The sequence below is a fragment of the Callithrix jacchus genome, chromosome 4 (genome assembly GCF_049354715.1).
Source record: "Callithrix jacchus isolate 240 chromosome 4, calJac240_pri, whole genome shotgun sequence".
In the NCBI taxonomy this organism is placed as follows: domain Eukaryota; kingdom Metazoa; phylum Chordata; class Mammalia; order Primates; family Cebidae; genus Callithrix; species Callithrix jacchus.
Genome location: NC_133505.1, coordinates 130,385,549 through 130,406,580, shown reverse-complemented (window position 1 = coordinate 130,406,580; position 21,032 = coordinate 130,385,549). Strand labels below are relative to the sequence as shown.

The following is a 21,032-nucleotide window of genomic DNA, read 5'->3' as shown; positions in this document are numbered from 1 at the left end:
ACAGGTTAAATTGTGAGAGAGGGTCTTTATCCACATCCAAGAAAGCATATTGCTAGCAGAATCCTTAAGTGTACAAAGGGAGAAAGAACACTCTAGTCTAAACTGCCTTTTTCTAGCATACAGGGTGAAATCTTTCACTTTTTTTTTGAAAGATGCTCGATTTCAAATGCATGTTTAAAAGGCAATTACTCATATTAAAAAGATTTCCTGGTCCCCGTACCCCCTTGAACAGAAAGGTAATAAAACACACTGCTTTAATATGATGATCTCTCCAAGAAATGTGTTTACTTTGTGTCTGTAGATAGACTGTTTTGCCTGAAGCAAATTTATTTTGACTCTTTATGTGAAACAAAATAAATATATTAGGTATTTCTTATCAAATGGCATTTTACAGCATCACTTTTTTCCTAATATAAAATCAAAAACATTCCTAAGAGTGAAAATTTGACGTAACTCAAATAAAAACTACTTCAGACATCAGCAGGATAAATGTTATAACTTTTATATCAAATACTGGCTTATTGCTCTCTTGATCAGCAACGGAGGGACAAGGACACTTGTTATTATATAAATCATCCTCCAGAATTTATGAGGTAATAAAAGCAGCAAAATATAGATTCATAAAGGAGAGAATTTATGAAGCAGCTTTCAACCCTTTCAGTTAAGTTTTCCTATATATTAGAAACAAAAATCTTGACTTCAAGACTTTGGCTTATGCTTATTTACTTATTAAAATATCATTATTTGACTTACTTCAGCTCTCTTGACTTTGGAAAAAAAAAAAAAAGAATGTAAAATCACTGTTGCATTCCTGAAACCAACATTTGGTGTATATTTTCTAAGAATATTGCATTAGGTACTCTGCCATTCTTTTCTGGAAAAATCCTATTTAGGGTTAACTTTTCCTCCTATTATGGGCCACCACTTCCAAGTCTCCTCTCTTCTGCAACATCCTACTACCAAGGTATACTTGCATAACTGTTTTGTGCACACTGTCCTTTCTCAAAGCAAAGTCAAGTTCCATTGACAGCACTTCCCACAATTTGTGCAACTAATTCCATGCACGAGGACATCTTGGAAATAATATATTGAAAAGCAATTTTCACATCACTTTCCACAAGAAAGAATGTTCCACAGTGAAATAGAAATAAAAGAGCTATCTCAGATTCCCTCTAAAAAAGAAATAACCGAACACTAAGCTAGACAATGAAATTAGAAAAAAATCAGAAAGAATGCCAGAGCATAGTAAGGACTTTTGTTTTACTCTTAGGGATAAGGTAGGCCAAGGAAAATTTTTAAGTGGAGAAAAGACATGAATTTTTGTTAACACAATCACTCAGACTGCTAATGTTGAGAATATACTGTGTTCCATTCATAAAAAATCAAACAGCCATCAAAGGGAAAAACAATGAGCTTGGACTTGCAAGGTAAAAGAGTAAGTGAGAAATAGTTGGAATTCTGGATATATTTTTAAAGGCAGAATCAACACAATGTCTTGATAGATTAAAGGTGGGTAGAAGAGAAACAGAATTGCCAAGAATGAGTACTATTTTTGCTAACAACTGGAAAAGCAGAATCCCACTAACTCAAATGGGGTATGATAGAGAGCTGTAAGACCTATGGAACTGGAAGACAATAATTGGAAATCCTATTTGACATATTAGGTTTGCTTACATAATCTTTTTTTTTTTTTAAACAGAGTCTCACTCTGTCACCCAGGCTGGAGTGAAGAGGCGTGATCTCAGCTCACTGCAACCTCCGCCTCCCAGGTTCAAGCAATTCTCCTGCCTCAGCCTCCCAAGTATCTGGGATTACAGGCATGTGTCACCATGCATGGCTAATTTTTTGTATTTTTAGTAGGGACAGGGTTTTGCCATGTTGGCCGGGCTGGTCTCGAACTCCTGACACTGTCATCTGCCCACCTTAGCCTCCCAAGCTTACATAATCATAAGAGTCACATTCTCCAAGAATGATGTAATAAGAAATTTCTGATTGAAAAGAAAAGTCAGGTATGAAATAAAACATGCAGCATAATTCAAAGGCTACATATAATACCATGCATACATTTGTCAAGTGTCTTTTAAGTATGAACAGTTAGCAGTAGTTCCTCCTGGATGGTAAAACAAGATGGGTGATTTTATTTCTTCTTTATACTTATAATGAGCATTTGCTGCTTTTACAATATGAACAAATGTAACAAACACCTCTGATCTATGTAACATCAAAGCATGTGCTAACACATCGACATTCATTCATTTGTCAATCAAGGTTACTTTAAGGTGCATCTTTTGTGGGGAAAAGAAAATAAGTCAAATTGTTGTGTTTTGAGGTACTAATATTTTATTTTTTAATAAACATTATTTTTAATAATTTTAGATTTATAAAAAGGCTGCAAGCACAGTAAAGTTCCTGTGTTCCCTTCACCAAGCTTCCCCTAATGTTAACATTTTTACAGAATCATTTGTACTTTTGTCAAAAGCAAACAATTAACATTAGTACATTATAATTAGCTAAACCACAGACTCAATTCAGATTTCACCATGTTTTTCACTAATGCTTCCTTTTTCTTTTTTTTTTTTTTTTTGGTTCAGGATGAAAGCCTGGATACCATATTGCAATTAGTCACCATTTTCCTTAGCTTTATGTCAAATTGTGACAATTCCTCATCTTCCCTAATTTTTTGTGACCTAGGCAGTTTTGAAGACAACTGGTGAGGTATTTTGTAGTCCCTCAGTTTGGTTTTTGTCTCATGTTTTTCTCTTGATTAGACTGCCTGGGGATTATAGATTTTCAGGGAAGAATGCCACAGAAGTGTAGTGCACCTCTCATCACATTGTATCAAGGGGTACATGGTATCAGCAAAATTTATCGTGCTAATATTAATCTTGATCATTTGGTTAAGGTTTCTTACTGCCAAGCTTCCCAAGAGTAAATTTGCTGTTTTGCTTTTGGAAATAAGTCACTTTGTCCAGCCTACACTCAAGAGTAGGGAATTAAGATTCACCTTCCAGAGCAAAGAGTTATAGAGATATTTGCATTTTTATATAAGGAAGAGTTATTCCTTCTCCACCATTTGTTACTTGATCATGTATTAATATTATGAACTCATGGATATTTTATTTTTGTATATAGTATTTTAATTTTCATATCATAGTATTTTTATTTTTATATTGTTTCATTTTGACTTTCCAATAATATTGTAAAGTAGAGAAGGTGTATTTCAATCAATATTTTACAGGAGAGTATATAATTTAATGCTTATAAATGCATACAGTTCACAACAGAGACTGGGGCAAGTGGGAATCACAGTGTAGTATCCAATCATGAACCTCAGAGGGAGCCAGATAAGAAAACACTAGGTAGTGTGGACAGAAGAATAAATAAATTATAATAAAATAACATTTTGAGAGATACAGAATTTCTATAGAATTCTAGGCAATAGCAGCCCAAGACAACACAATTGTTTTGAAGAGAAGAGGTGCACACGTTCCATTAAACACAAGCTAAAAAATGACTGTAAGATCATAACCACAAAATAAAGAATATACCCATTTATGCAATATGATGTCTCTCTGTGTCTACACCTAGAAAGTCTGTTCCAAAATTGAAGAGTAAACACCACATTTGCTTTGCCTTATGTACTTGAGAAAATATCTATGAAAAAGGACAAAAAAAGATTACTCTTTAGTCATGAGAGAAAGGCATATACAGAACATAAATAACCTTTATTGACGCATGAATGGATAGAAGGGAAGATAAACAGATTGTGAATAGATTTATCTCTTTTCCCATTTTTTATAAAATGACAGCTATGAACAGAATACTTTGATGGCCATGTACCAAAAACAAGAACACACACAAAAAAAACTTAGGCTGAGAACCTAAACATGAATAAATTGATCTCTCTGATTAACAAACATGGGTCGGTGGAATTTCAAATGCTTCTCTATTTTTATGTTATAATTTAATAGTAATGGCAAATGATTGAATGAAACTGGATACAAGGAGATGTCAGTGAAATGGGTTACTAAATTTAAATAAAAACATTATTTTTTTCTGAGTTAGTTAAATGAGGATAGAAGTGGAGAGAACACTTTTCATTCCTTCTCAAAGGCTAGAACTATGCCAATACCCTAACCAGATACAGAAAATACAAGACTGTAATCCCAGCACTTTGGGAGGCCAAGGCGGGTGAATCACGAGGTCAACAGATTGAGACCATCCTGGTCAACATGGTGAAACCCCTTCTCTACTAAAAATACAAAAAATTAGTTGGGCATGGTGGTGTGTGCCTGTAATCCCAGCTACTCAGGAGGCTGAGGCTGGAGAATTGCCTGAACCCAAGAGGCGGAGGTTGCGGTGAGCCGAGATCGCGCCATTGCACCCCAACCTGGGTAACAAGAGCGAAACTCCGTCTGAAAAAAAAGAAAATACAAGAAAACAAAAGACTAAGATCTCTCATGAACATAGATACAGAAATCCTCGACAAAATGTTTAACGAATCAAATCAAATAATGAATAAAAAGAATTATACACCACAACTAAGTGGGATTTATCGCAGATATGTAAGGCTGGCTCAATATGCAAATACTAATTAGTGTAGTCCATTACATCAATAAGCTGACAAAGAAAAATCAAATTATCATATCAATAGATGCAAAAAAATTAAAAGCATCTGACGAAATCCAATGCCTATTCATCATAAAATCTCTCAGTAAACTAGAAATAGTGGGCAACCTCAACTTAATAAGTAATATCTACAGAAAATCCTACAGCTAGTATACTTATTGGTGAAAGAGTCAATGCTTTTCCATTAAGATCAAAAACAAGGTTATGATGCTCCCTCTTTGCTACTACTTTTCAATATCATGCTAGAAGTATTAGCTAATTCAGTAAGACAAGGAAAGTGAATTAAAATACACAGATTGGGAAGAAAGAAATAAAATGATCTTTGTTCACTGGTGACATGATTGCCTATGTATAAAATGTAAAAGAATTCACAAAAAAACTCAAAACTCCTGGAATGGTCGGGCATGGTGGCTCACACCTGTAATCCCAGCAGGTTGGGAGGCCGAGGCAGGTGAGTCACCTAGGGAGTTTGAGAACCACCTGGTCAATGTGGTGAAACCCTGTCTCTACTAAAAATGCAGAAATAAGCCAGGTAGGGTGGCACATGACTGTAATCCCAGCTACTCAGGAAGCTGAGGAAGGAGGATCGCTTGAACCCAGGAGGCAGAGGCTGCAGTGAGCTGAGATTGCACCACTGCGCTCCAGCCTGGATGACGAGCAAGACTCTATTTCCAAAAATAAGTAAATAAATAAATAACTCCTGGAACTAATAAACAATTACTGCAAAGTTGCAGGATACAAGGAGAATCTACCAAAATCAATCACCTTCTTACATACCAGCAATGAACAAGTGGAATTTGATATTAAAAACATAATACTGGCCAGGTGTGATGGCTCCCACCTGTAATTCCAGTGCTTTGGGAGGCCAAGGTGAGTAGATCACGAGGTCAGGAGTTCAAGACCAGCCTGACCAACGTGGTGAAACCCCATTTCTACTAAAAACACATAAATTAGCCAGGCATGGTGGCATATGCCTGTAATCTCATTTACTCAGGAGGCTAAGGCAGGAGAATCACTTGAACCCGGAAGGTGGAGGTTGCTGCAGTGAGCTGAGATTGTGCCACTGCACTCCAGCCTGGGAGACAGAGAGAGATTTCAACTAAAAAAAAAAAAAAAAATACCATGTGTATAAGCACATCCCAAAATAAAATCAAGTATAAATCTAAAAAAGATATACAAGATCTGTATGAGGAGAACTACAAAATTCTAACAAACAAAATTAAAGAAGAAGTACGTGAATTGAAAAGTATTTGTGTTTATGAATAGGAATATGAAAAAATGTCAAGATGTCAGTTTTTCCCAACTTGATCTGTAGCTTCAATGAAATCTACATCAAAATCCCATAAACTTATTTTGTAGATTTCAAAAAATTAATTCTAAAGGTTTTATGGAAAGGTAAAAAACCCAAAATGTTCAACACAGTATTGAAGATGGGAGGACTGACACTACCCAGCTTCAATACTGACCATAAAGCTACACTAATAAAAAAAAATAATAGTAAGGTATTACCTAAAGAAGAAACAGATAAATCAGTGGAACAAAACAGCACAGAAATAGACCCACATGAATACAGTCGATGAATTTTGATAAAGGAGCCAAGGAAGTACAACGGAGCAAGGACAGTCTTTTCTACAAATGTTGGAACAACTGGTATCCACATGCAAAAAATATGAACCTTACACCTTCCACAAAATTAACAATAAAGAGAGACTTAAATGTAAAACACAAAACTATAAGCTAATACAATATAGCACAGAAGAAAATCTAGATAACTTGGTTATGGCATTTATATTTTAGACAAAACACCGAAGAGATGATCCATACAGAATAAATTGATAAGGTAGCCTTCACTAAATTAAAAGCGAATTTCAAGAGAATGTGAAGACAGTGAAGACAAGCCAAAGAATGGGCAACAATATTTGCAAAAGACATCTGATAAAAGACTGCTATCCGTACTCTACAAAGAACATTTAAAACTGAACAATAAGAAAACAGACAGTATAACTTAAATATGGGTCAGAAACTTGAATAGACACCTCATCAAAGAAAATATACAGATGGGCCAGGCGTGGTGACTCACGCCTGTAATCCCAGCACTTTGGGAGGCCGAGGCAGGTGGATCACAAGGTCAAGAGATCGAGACCATCCTGGTCAACATGGTGAAACCCCGTCTCTACTAAAAATACAAAAATTTAGCTGGGCATGGTGGCGCGTGCCTGTAATCCCAGTTACTCAGGAGGCTGAGGCAGGAGAATTGCCTGAGCCCAGGAGGCGGAGATTGCGGTGAGCTGAGATTGCGTCACTGCACTCCAGCCTGGGTAACAAGAGCGAAACTCCGTCTCAAAAAAAAAAAAAAAAAAAGAAAGAAAAAGAAAAGAAAATATACAGATGGCAAATAAGCATATAAAAAGATGCTCCACATCATATATCACACAGAAATGCAAATCAAAACAAGAATGAGATCTTCTATATGCCTGTCAGAATATCCAAAATCTAGGACACTAACAACACCAAATGCTGGTGACGATGTGAAGCAACAAGAACTCTCATTCATTGCTTGTAGAAACGCAAAACCATACATCCACTTTGGAAGACAGTTTAGTAGTGTCTTACAAAATTAAATATATTCTTACCATACAATACAAACATTGTGCTTCTTGGCATTTACTCAAAGGTGTCAAAAGCTTATATCCACATAAAAACCTACTCATGGATTTTTATAGCAGTCTTATTCATAATTACTAAATCATGTGGGAGACCAAGATGTCCTTCACTGGATGAATAGATAAATAAACTATGATAATCAGACAACAAAATATCATTCAGCACTAAAGAGAAATGAGCTATCAAGCCATGAGAAGACCTCGAGGAACTTTAAATGCATATTACTAAGTAAAAGAAGCCAATCCAAAAGCTACATAATGTATGATTCCAACTATATGATATCTGGAAAATGAAAAGCTACAGAGACAGTAAAAAGATCAGTGGTTTCAAGGGCTGGCCAGGGCACAGAGATGAGCCCATTGGTGGAGCACAAAGGATTGTTATGACAGTGAAAACACTCTGTATACTATAATGATGGATACTGGCCACTATGCATTTGTCCAAAGCCACAGAATATACAACATCAACAGTGAACCCTGATGAAAACAGAAACCTACCAACAGTCTATTGGGGGATAATGATGTGTCAGTGTAGGTTCATCAACTGTAACAAAGGTACCACTGTGATGTGCGAGAATATGCTTATTTAACAGCATAGGGGTATGGGAAAACCTCTTACCTGTATCTTAATTTTGATATTAACCTGAAACTGCTGTGAAAAATAAAGCCTTTAATAAAAATAATTAAATTAACAACAACAACAACAAAAAAAAAACCCACAGTGTGCCTATCTTGAAAAAAAAAAGGGGGGGGGCAGTTAAAACTATGTATATAGACACTTAGATAACTTTTCCCAGAAATTAAAAATAAATGCTATGGCCAAGGATACTATTGAGAATCATGGCTAAACAAAAGATTTAAATATTATACAATATGCATATATACTATTTTCATCAAATGTCATAAATATGCATACACACACACACACACACACACACACACATATTTAGATAGCTATTTAGGAAAGAATTGCCAAGTAAATTATTTCAGATAGATAAATGCAAAGACATTACGGTTTCACTATCAGTAGAATATCCCATGATAATGGCAAAATATGTTGCTAAGAAACCCAGTAAGAAGAAAAAAAAGAAAGTTTCAACCATGGAAAAATCTGATGTAAATCTCTAGGCAGAACTAATTCATTTTTAGTCTTTATGCTCTGACCTTTGCAAGACTTGCATTGTTCCATAAAGTAACCTTAAATATGCAACTTAGAAAACCCTATAGCTACAGATTTACCAGAGATGGTCTGATTTCCGAAACTGATATCTCTACAAACCTGCAGAGATAATAGCAGTTCATTTCCCAGATGATAGAACCACCTGATATATGAAATCATTCATTCGTCATTCAGTGATTCATTCATTCAAAACAAATTAACACCCATCACTTGCCAGGTACTGTAATATACACACTGGAGAGACAAAAATTGAACAAAACACAGTCCCTGCTTCCTAAAAAATACAAAATTCAGTGGTAGACATAGTTATTTATTCAATATTTGCACAATGAAATGTGAAAATTTGTCATAAATGCTACAAAAGTGAAATACAAGTTGTTTTAAAATTTTTCAGTGGGTGAAGTTGACCTGACTAGGGAAGTCAGCAAAAAGCTTTCCTGAGAGTGATACTTATTTTACTTTGATATCAAGGATATGTAAGTGCAAAAAAAGAAAAAATAATTTTGTAGATGAGTCCATATGGCAGAGGGGAGCATGGAGAATACCAGCAGGCAGCTCAAACAGGTAGAAAATATAATAGCAAGGGGGGGTGAGGAAGGGAAAGGGTTAGGCTATGCATGTCCTTGTAAATTATGTTAAGGAGTTTTGCCTTTAGCCTAGAGCAATAGGAAGGCTTTGAAGTGTTAACAGCAGGGAAATAATGCGATTAGATCTGCATTTAAAATGCATTTTAAATGCTCACTTTGGCTGCTGTGTAAAGAAGACAAGAGAGGAGCCAGAGGATATGTGGAAGCAGAGTTAGGCTATTTAGTGGTCTAGGCAAGGAGGGTGGCAGTGTTAGTGTCACTAGGAAGAGATGAACCCAGTGAATAAATTTTTAGGATGCAAAATCCATAGGACCAAATAATGGCAGCACACAGGGTGAGAGAAAAGCCAGGAATGATTTCTTGGCTTTTGATTTTCATTTCCCTAGCATTTAAATTGTTTCATTTCCAAGATTTTAGTCATTAAGTAAAGAAGCAGGCAAAATATAGACCTCTTTGATATAAGGGTTAAGGGAAAGATGATGTAAAGAACAATATACTTGTTCCCAGCTTATGCAGAAGTGTGGCATCATCCAAAACAAAGAACACTGAAAGAAGGCCAAGTTTACTGATCTGTTTGCTTGCTTGATTAGTTAGTTACTTTGGTTATTTTGGGAAACTGGCTGAATTTCGGTTATACTGAATGTGGCAGAGATGACTAGCTATCAGCCAAGAATTCGTGCTTGACTTTTCATAGTGAAGCATCATCATGAGAAATTAGCAGTTCGACCAAGGACTAGACTTCCCAGATCTCCCCACCCTTCAGCATTTAGCTGGGACCCTGTGGTGGGTTCTCATTGATGGAATATAGACAAGAGTACTATGTGTCATTTCTGGGTCAGGACAGTTAAGGAGTCTACAAGTAAAAGTCTACAAGCCTTAAGACAAAGTAAAGTTGAGAATTAACTTCCCTGAATCACCATGTAGGAAGCTGCTTGCTGATTAGAAACCCTGAATCAGGCTGTCACATGAGCAAGAAATCAAGTTTTATTGTGTTATACCAATGAAATTTAGGGTTATGTCTGTTACAACAGCTAGCAATATCCTAACAAACACATAGAGTTTGATATGCCTTTGAGATATCCACAAAAATGATGTCAGATAGACAATTAGATAATTAGACCTAGACCTCAAGGGAGAACTCCGGGTGGAAAATTTTAATTTAGGAATCATATGAGTAATGATGATAATTTCAAAAAGTTCATATGGATAAGATTGCTTAAGGAGAAAGTACAGTTAGAATAGGAAGGAATCACCTCAACAGCAGACAGGATTTCACATATGCAGGTACAGAAGTAGTTATTTTCCTTTTAAAGTTGTAAAGGTGTAATAAATGGACAGGCAGAAGTCTCTATTAAAATCATTATCTTACTCAATGACAGTTAAGCAGCTTTCATAGATTCCCATTTTTATCCCTGAATATTTACTGAGCACCTACATCACGCCAGGCATAGTTTAGAGCACATGAATGCAATAAATATTTCTCAAGTTCTAAGAAAGATCTCTCTGATAGCTTATAACAGGGAAGCTGACCTGGCCTGAAGGTCAGGGAAAGCATCCCAGAAGACCTTTAAGCTGAAACCTGAAAGTTTAGTAGGAGCAAGGCCAGCTGGGGTAAGGGGAAGGGGTAAGAGGATTCCTGGTTGAGGGTACAGCATGAAGCTCCTGAGATGGGAAGAAGTTTGAGATATTTTAGGAAGTGAAAGAATGACAAGTCTTAAGGGAGAGAGGGAGGCACAAAACTTAAGTGGAGGCCAGGTGCAGTGGCTCACGCCTGTAATTCCAGCACTTTGGGAGGCCGAGGCGGGTGGATCACCAGGTCAGGAGATTGAGACCATCATCATCAACATGATGAAACCCCATCTCTACTAAAATAAAAAAAATTAGCCAGGCATGGTGGCATGTGCCAGTAGTCCCAGCTACTTGGGAGGCTGAAGCAGGGGAACTGCTTGAACCCAGGAGGCAGAGGTTGCAGTGAGCCGAGATTGTGGCACTGTATTCCAGCCTGGTGAAAGAGTAAGACTTCGTCTCAAAAAAACAAAAATGTTAAGTGGAGATCAGATCATACAAACTGTATTTAAGGATTTTGGACTCTATCTTAAATAACAAAACGTAGTTAGTTTTAACCAAGGGAATGACATAGAATAACATCAGAACTATACTTCAAGTTTGTGATATTAAGTAGGCTTTTAGGAGTTGCTTAATAATCCAGTCAAGGGAAACCTTCCAGAATGCCAAACACTGTCTCATGAGCTATTGGTAACTCAACTTCTATTTATTTGAGTATCACTGCACATATAAATTGCTCAAACAAATACTCTTCAGTCAGCAACACAGTGTTGCTGGAGACCTTACAGTGCTCTTTGAAGTTAACCAGAAATTACAAAAATGTGCATTCATTTAACGAATGTTGACTGGACCAGATAATACAGAAGCAGTAAGACATGTGCTTGCCCTCAAGAAGCTTACTGCTTAGACACAGAGAGAGAAAAATCGTGATAAGCCTAAATACAATGTGAGTACAGAGGAAGGATGGAGGCCTCAGGGAAGTCTTCACAGAGGAAGTGGCATTTGAGCAGGACCACAGAGGTTAAACAGAAGTTTAAGAGGCAGTGTATTAGAGAAGGCTATTTCAAAGAAAAGGAAAACCAAAGGCAAATGGGAAGTGAAATTTCATGACAAACATAAAGTAATACACATTGAATTGGTATGCTGATTCTACAAAGGTCTTTAAAAGTCAGACAAAGGAATTCACAGGTGTGTGTGTGTGTGTGTGTGTATGTACATATACACACACACACACACACATATATATATACATATATATAATGAAACTGCTATTCTGTGATATTTTGAAATCCTAATTCTACTGTGTATTTTTTTTAAACAGAGCCAATGCTATGCTATTTGTTTTTCCTTTTCTCTTCCTTTATCCCTCCTACCTTTATCTCTAGATCTAACTTATCCCCTTTCGAAATTTAAAACAACTTGGAAAACATGTTTAAATATTTCTGAGTTTTACTATGTTAATCATAACACCATCTCATAAACAAGTGCTAAAAGTCAAATGATATATGTGTTAAAATACACAGTTAATAGTTTCACATATTCAATATTTCTTTTACATCACATTTCTTGAAGATATTTGATGTGCAAAGTAATAATACACATGTATCCAATTTACTGGCTAAATCGATACTTCTTACTGGCTGATGCTGAATTTAATAAAACAAAATCTATCAAGTATTTGAATATTATTCTTTTTAATTTTTTATTTTGGTACATGTATAAGAAATAATCCAGAAGCAGCATGAATTAAGCAAATAAATAAAAGCTGCAAAGTTATTCCAAAGTTGTTCTGGGGGCAAAATAGCAGGGTTCCTGTAGATCAAGCTATCAGGACAGGAAATTCATCAGTTCAATTCGCCTGATCTCTTGCCAAGATCATTAATATGCTTCAACACCATATTTCTAACTACTTCCACTCAGAACAATGCTTTTGTCAATGACAGCAACAACAACAAAAAGCAACTGATTAGAATGATAGAAAAAGACTTGACTAGATATTTCTCCATAAAAGATACATTAATGGCCAATGAGCACATGAAAAGATGTTCAACATCACTAATCATTAGGGAAATGGAAATGAGATCCACTTCACACACTTTAGGATGACTATTATGAAAATAAAAAAATTAAAAAACAGAAAATAAGTGTCAGTCAGGATGTAGAGGAATTGAAACCCTTATGCACTACTGGTGGAAATGTAAAATCCTGCAGCCACTATGGGAAACAGCATGGCAGTTCTTCACAAACATTACAAATAGAACTACCATATGATCTGGCAATTCCATTTCTCAATATACATCCAAAAGAACTGAAAGCAGGAACTTGAACAGGTACTTGTACACCTATATTCATAGCAATATTACTTACAATTGTCAAAGGATAGAAGCAAACCAAGTATTCACGGATAGATGAATGGATAAACAAAATGGAATACTATTCAGTCTTAGAAAGAAATGGAATGCTGAAGAAGACTACAACATGGATGAACCTTGCAGATATTACATTAAGTGAAATAAGTCTGGATCAAAAGGATAGACAGTGTATGGGTCTACTTATGTGAGATATTAATAATAGTAAAATTCAAAGGGACAGAAGTATAAGGGTAGTGCTAGGTACTAGGGGAAGGGGAGAATGGTGAGTTACTGTTCAATGGGAAAAGAGTTTCCGTTTCGGAAAATAAAAAGTTCTAGAGATGAATGGTGGTGATAGTTGCACCATAATGTGAATGTACTTAATGACACTGAATTGTCCACATAAAAATGGTTAAAATAATAAATTTTGTTATGTACATTTTACTACAATTTTAAAAAGCTGAATCTCCAGATTATGTCTTAATAATGTAAAACATAAAAAATAGAACTAAAAAACCCATGGCATTTTGGAAACTGTTCAATTAGTCATATATTTATATTTCAGATTTCTTTTGGCCATTCTGGAGACAAAATTGGACAAATCTCTCCTTTCCCAGAGTCTATGTCATGCACCTGTTAATTGCGGGGCTGATGGAGTGGCCCTGCTGGGACTTCTATCAGCAGTGTTCTCATTTCTTTCCAGGCAAAGACTACCATATAATGGGATCACCCCACCAAATCTGTGCATTTCAGGGGATAGTAAATGTTCTCCTACAGGACTAAAAGTAGTCATCTATTTTTAAATGCAAAAATTAATGTAATACAAAATAGTATCTATTGGCAAACCACAGCAGTTCTTAATCACTTTGAATCTAAGTATTCCAGAAAAGTGCTTTGATTGATTTGAGTTACCATTTTAATGATACTTATTCCATCTCTTCAAATGAGATGGGGTATTGTTTGAAAACACATATCATGCTGAATGCTGCATAAGGGTTTTTATCGTTGTTTTTAAAGCAAAAGAAATCTTTAAACACACACAGAAGGGGATTTTAATAGATGACAAAATGTGTGTGGCATGTCCACCGTTACTGAATTGCACAGCTGAATCAGTTTCAGTGATTCTCAAAACGAAGCTCAGCTTGAAAATTTGCTTTGGGGTAGTTGAACATGCCCATTTCAAGCCATCCTGAATACTCTAATGATCCCTTTGATGGTATCTGAGAAAAAGCAATGATCTATTTTGAGCAATAAGAGAATGACATACAGTAGTTAGCAAATATGGAGCTGGGTGAGGTAGCATCCTTTCAGGATTGGTATATTTTACTGGTTCATATTTTTGTGTTCCAAAAAGGTATCAACATGTTAGGATACTCTGAAGACAGATTTTTCAATAAACCATATGAATTAACTAGTATTAGCAACCTAAGCTAGAAACACCTTTTAAATGCAAATGCTAATTCCCAGATAATGGAATAATATTTCTTTAGGAACTGTTTTTTGTTTCGTCTTAATGACTCTGCCATGGTTCGAAAGTTTGTGTTCCCATAAAATTCATGTGTTGGAATCCTAACCCTAAGGTGACAGTATTAAGACCTGGGGGGCCTGTGTGAGGTGATTAGGTCATGATGGCAGGGCACTCATGAATGGGATTAGTGTCATTATAAAAAAGACTCAGGGGAGCTCATTGATCTTGTCCACCACATGAAAGCACAGCTAGAAGGTGCCCATTTATGAACTAGAAATCAGGCTCTTCCGGGACACCCAATGTGATCCTGAACTTCCCAGCCTCTAGAACTGTGAGAAATAAATTTCTGTGGTTGATACGCCACAATTTGTTCCAGCAGCCCAAACGGATTAAGACAGATTGGAAGACTTTCAAAAAGCATATCATGTACTTGCTTTTTCTGAAACCCAACCTTCCTATCAGGTAGAAAAGCAAAAAGGCAGTCTGATGTTCTTCCTCCAAACCAGCAGCCCTAGTCCTAAACCTAAAACCCTTCCCTTGCTGACTAGTTTATGAGATAGCATTTTTTTTTTTAATTTTACTTTAAGTTCTGTGATACATGTGCAGAACAAGTAGGTATGCTACACAGGTATACATGTGCCATGGTGGTTTGCTGCACCTATCAACCTGTGACTGAGGTTTTAGGCCCCGCATGCACTAGGTATTTATCCTAATGCTCTTTGGCATAGTAATTTTTAAATTGTAAACTACTTTAAGTTTTTATAATGCCCTCAAAGGCAAGTCAGGTGCATAGGAGCTGATGATACCCTCCAAAAAAGTCTTCAAACCCCTACTCGTTTTAATTACTTGCCAGACATGTTTTTGCACTTTTAGTTTTTACTAGGTAATGTAATTTTTATTGCCACCGGCGTAGCTCCCAGAAAGATCTTTCTTTATCTTGTCCTCTCAAATGGCTTGCTGCACTTTACAATACAGATAATCATGTTCATGTATAATAGTTTCAGTTTAGGAATAAGGCAGTTTCAGTGAAAGCCTGTAGGTGGCGATTAATGGTAGAGTGCATAAGTGTTAGTGCATGGACTTTGTGAGATCCATCTGTCTGGAATCTCAGGGGCTTCTTCCACTTATTTTCAGGATCCTGACTCTGTGTTGTATTTCTATATATAATAAGATTGTCAAAAAGATCAAAAGTACTTCCTAAATGAAAAATAAGTATTTTCAGTTATGTGCAGATAAATTCTATTAGTTACAGAGAAATTATCACAGGTCATGCAGTTAATGGCAAATCTAAAGCTAAACCCCAAGGATCTTACTTCCCAGTTCTGTATTTTTTAATTTCTTAAAGAATGTGCTATGTGTTTTCCATCTATTCCTAACTACTTATTCCTTCCTAAGTCCTTCACATTGATTTTTCCAATGCTAATGAAACTGCTCTATCAAAAACTCCTTGAATTTCAAATCCAAATGTTTTCCCAATCCTCCTCCTCCTCCTTGAATTTCTCTTCAGTGTTTTACCCTTCTGATTTGCTCCTTCCTCTTGTTGAATCTTTTGGTGATATAGTACCTGGTCCTTCTCTAGCTATTCGAATTACTTCTTTTCTCTTCAGCAATTCTTCTTGTCTTCAAATCCCCTGAGTGGCATTTCTGAATACACAGTCCCAGCCCTCTTCTTGCTTCCCACTTGTTGATAAGACCCAAGTCTGAGTTGATAAGCTGGACCTCTAAACAAATTCTGCCACTGCCTAGGGACATTTCCATCACCTTTGCTATGGCCACATCGGCCACATCAAGTACAAAATAATTCACAACGAGCTCCTGGTCACTCTCACTTAACTGGTTTCCCTCTCTCAACCCAATTACCTCCAAACAATAATGCCACTTCCTTACCCCTCTCTCTCTGAGCACTGACCTAGCACCCTCTCAACCACTCTATCAAACTATCCCCAACACATCTCAAAAATGACTTCTCTAAAGATCCTCAGGTATCTGATTTGCACCCACTGTTTTTACTCTTACCACAATGTTGGAAGCCAGCACTGCTTTCCACTTCTTTATCCCCAGATTAGAGATATTGTTGTATCCAGGAGATACTGTTATGTCAAAAGTGTTTTGTAAAGAAAATACAGGTTTTGATTTTATTAATGATGATATTTGCTGTAGCTATTATCCTGGCCTCTCATTAACTTAAAACCTTCTATTTTCTACTATAGCTTACTAGGTGGTTTCCTGACCCCAGCCTCCTCCATTTGAATTGGTCCTATATTTTCTACTTACTTTCCCTAAAGGCTGCTTTGAACACAGCACTATATAATAAGGGATTTATCCTGGCTGTATGTTACTTATCACATAAAATTTAAACTCTTTTGCTAGATTTCAAAACTCTCCATAATGACAAAAAAAAATGGCATTTATGGAGTGCTAAGTTCTAAGTGACCATTCTGAGCATTTTATATGCATTAACTACTCAAATTCTTCCAACAGCTGTCTGAAGTAAATACTATTACAAATTAAGAAATTGAGGCATAGAGAAATAATTTGTGCAAAGTGACAGGAATTTTGGAGACAGGATTTGAGAATCAGATTCCAGCAGCTAAGCTCTTATAAACACTACACTGTAAAAAGCACAATCTTACCCAACCCTATCTTTTCACAACCCCCATGACACCTCCAGATATACTTCAATCTAAATGGGAAGATCATGTTTCTCATAAACCCAATCTCATGTATCCCTTCTAAACTCTGGTTTAAACCATGTAAACGTTATCCATTGTTCAATATCCAACGAAACCGACCACATCAGTGAATCCCCCTAAGGTAATCTAAGCATTCTAATATTGCTAACCACATGGAAAGTTCCTTATTGTATCTTATTTCCTTGTATCCCACAATAGCAGGCTCTGTAAATGTCCCACTGTGTGTATCCAATAAATATTTATTAACCAACTGGCTTATCAACTCCAGAAATACGTAATTCCAATAGCAAAACTTAATGATGAATAGAAAATAAAGAACTAGGCTTTCAGAAATGTCCAATATTAGGAAGCACAAAGAGAACAGGACACAAACGAGGCATAAAAATCAGCTGTCTGAAACAGAGGAGTCATTTTTTTCATAGTCATCCTATTTCATAGAATTCTGGCATTTGTGTAAATCACTTACCTGGATATAGTATATTATCTCATTAAATGTGGCAACAGGGTACAAATTAATACTTCCTAAGCAATAGTTCTTTAGTTCTTAATTCCATATAAGGTTTAAAAGAGTTAATTTACGTTAAGTGCTTATTTAACCTGAATCATATATTCTCATTCTAAAGGGAAAATCATCAATATAAAAATGGATGCTAAAAAGAAAAAGTATTCAAATTCAAGTAACTCTGTGTGCATAATAACCAACTTCTGGTTTTTCTGATTTTCAGATAATCCACCATCTTCCACTCTTATCAGCTTTAAGAAAAATATTTAAAATCTTATTAGATTCTAAAATTACTTTATTCCTACCCATATATTCAAGGGTATTCAAGGGTCATGGAGACCTTAAAAGCCAACAGTATTTTTGAACTTCATGGCTCCGTCATCCTCCCACAGCCCCCTCCTTGCCCCAGCCCTTGGACCATGCTTCCACCTCCACACACCCACAGTGGTTTCAAACTATAGGTCTCTCTCACAGTATTAAGAAAAATAACTACCTTTTGTTACAGAACCGAATTCTTCCATTTGCAAAGACTGCTAATACTGAGCGCTGGGTTTATGAGGTAATGTTACAGGGTCTATATCCAGATAGACTCTGCAGCTGCACGGCTTTGTGATTTCCAACCTTCTGAATATAATGCAAGTCAAATGCCATATCAAAAAATGAATTTTAGAGCCAGCATGATCAAATCAAGGGACAATGATTCCCTTTGCACTATCCGTTTGAGTAGCATCTTACATCAACATTAGTACTATCAGCACCTGGCCTGACACCAGCTGCTCTCATTCTCCAAACTAAAAATAAGATGCCTTATCTAAAATAGTGAGAGACAATATGAAGGGGCCATTTTCATTAAAGGGTTATTTCAGTTTCTCAACAACAATAAAAATGAATGATAAATATATGTAAATATCCAGTGGCTACATAAAGGTCTCACTTCTACTGAATTCCCCCTTCAGCTCAGCGTACTCTTCCAAACTGTCAATTTGTATAATGATCTAGGGACATGTGATTGGCTGGCATGTAATATTACTCATTAAAACACAATAGCAACAGCTCAAATGAATCCTGGTCAATGTTCTTGGTGTAAACCATCAGCTGCTTTGTTTCTGAGGCCAAATCATTGTAAAATGGCTAAAATGTTTCCCCCCAGCCCATAGTTTGTATTATATTCATTCTAATTGCTTCTTGAGTGAGGTCTAAAACTGCAATTTTAACTTGACATGTTTTTTTGTAAGTCTCTTACAGAATGGATAAAAGAAATATTTTAATTTTCAAATTTTAAACTAGGTAGCATTTTCCTATAGGCTTTAAACAAAATCAAAATCGTTGAGGGGTACTGCTAAATAGCAAATACCAACAATATGCCAATTAACTTAAAGCAAGTATCAAGTTTTAAGAAATTCAATTCAGTTACAAAACAAGTAAATATACTTCTGGTCAACCTGTGATCTCCATTCATGATCTACAGAATGGCTGGCACGGAGGGATTCTGGTCTGGCACAACCACCTAAGTCCTAGCTTGACTTATTCATCTGTGAAGCATCTGGATAGTCAGCATGGAAAGGCAGAGGCAGCATACTGCCTCCACCACACTCTCTTCTGCTGTTGCCACATAAAAGGGAAGTGCTTCTACACATGTGTCTAGAAGTTGATCAAGACCACTTATAATACAGGCATCTTATTTTAAAATCTCCAGCAAAAATTAAAAGTTATCTTCTGTCCTTTTTGTTTCATCATGAAGAAATAATTTCTTATTTTCTTCTCTGTCCCAATAGTACATTTTCTAGTGCCTATATATAAACACTAAAATAGTTCATTTAGCTACTTAAGCAGGAAAATGAGACACTGAGTAATTAGTGAACTGCCATATATACACTAATCAATGAATCCTTTGCATTGGCCATGCCCTTTTTGTCCTTCTTTTAACACTTCCTTCTTAGTCCAGTGAAGGGCATGTAACAGAGGTAAACTGGAGTGTTTTTTAAAAATTTTATTGTGAATACCATTGTTGTACCATAGTATTATTATAAGGATGCTGATGACCGCTAAATTCAAGGCTATTAAGGACTTAAATGTGACATCTCAGTTCCAGGACCTTATCTTGAAAAAAATACGGAGTATTTAACTACCATTTTTTAAGTGTCAGGTAATCATCTAACATACACCAACATTATCAAACGTATCTTTTTCATTCTTCTATTTTAAGAAATTACTATTGGAGCTGAAAAAAATCAAGCATAACTTCTGAAGCAATGAGCAAACTCTTTCTCATAAATCTGTAGTGTTGGTCATGCTTTCCAGCTTTCCATTTTAGTCCAAGAGTTAATTTGGGGACTGGCACAGATTTCTACTTTTAAAAGCTACTCACTGGTGTCCCTTTAACATCTCTTTACTGGAAGTGCATCCTAAATAATTACCCTGCTGGTATGGGGCATCTCCAAGGGCATGTACAGAATCAGCTTTCCATTGCGTTGCTTTAATTGGGTGCTGTTCTTCTTCCTTCCACTTTTCTTTAAATTAGCAAGTAAGATTTGGAATCCTCCAGACTCAGTTCAGACCGTATTTTCTAATTAGATGATTGGAAAACTTTAATTAATAAGATGACCCCAGCATAAAAATCAGGTCATATTGTTAAGCACTTATAACTTACAAATTTTAGCAAGCACTGACTTTTGCAAGTCAGCCGACTTTGTTAGTTCTCAACAATCCTTTAATTAGGCTAGACAGAAAGTAGCATGCACTAATGTGTGTCCTGGCTAAATTCCAGCGGGGGATAATTGCAATCTGGCCTACCTAAACTTCCACTGGTTACAGCTGAATACTGTAGTCTTTTTCCATTCTCTGTCTCTATTTTATTCTGCAATGATGCTATTCATGGGGCATACAGATTGAAGACTCCTGCTTTTCACCCTGAGCATTGCAGATTATCTGTTAACAAGACCTGCTGAAAATCTACCATATGCAGAAGAACAGTATACTAAGAAATAAAGAGTGTATTCTAAGTTAACCCACTTGGCTCTTCTCGCATATAGACAAAACACTTCACGAAGTTAACACCTATGAACAGTATCACTTTCATTCCCCCTTTGTTCCCATCCCACACCCACTGCGCACACACACACACAAACGCGCACACGCACGCACATACATACACCTTTCCACTATCCTGGACTTTCAGTGGACCCAAGTACATTTCTGGAGGACTGCAAATAAGATAAGCTTAATTTATATCTACTTCTAAGTTTATCACGTTTTGTTTGTTTTGTCTCTATTGCTGCTATTCAGTTTGGTTCTTTCTTAGAGAAAAACACATGAGGTGATATATGAATTTCCTCTACAGAAAAATGAAGCCGGAAATGCCTCATTCTTCCAGAGAAAGGCAATTTAAAATGC

At 36.2% G+C, this 21,032-nt stretch overlaps 1 protein-coding gene across 22 annotated transcripts in view; it reads right to left on the bottom strand.

Annotated features, from left to right (window-relative positions):
* Positions 1 to 21,032, bottom strand: part of NKAIN2 (sodium/potassium transporting ATPase interacting 2) — a 1,060,472-nt gene that overhangs the window by 1,022,965 nt on the left and 16,475 nt on the right. Inside the window, exon 3 of one of the 22 annotated variants that reach the window (XR_013534526.1) lies at positions 2,361 to 4,415. The exons of the other annotated variants lie outside the window; for them this stretch is intronic. The gene's annotated coding sequence lies outside the window, so the exon portion shown is untranslated. Of the gene's footprint in view, positions 1 to 2,360; positions 4,416 to 21,032 lie in introns of those variants that run through there. 22 annotated transcript variants of the gene reach the window in all.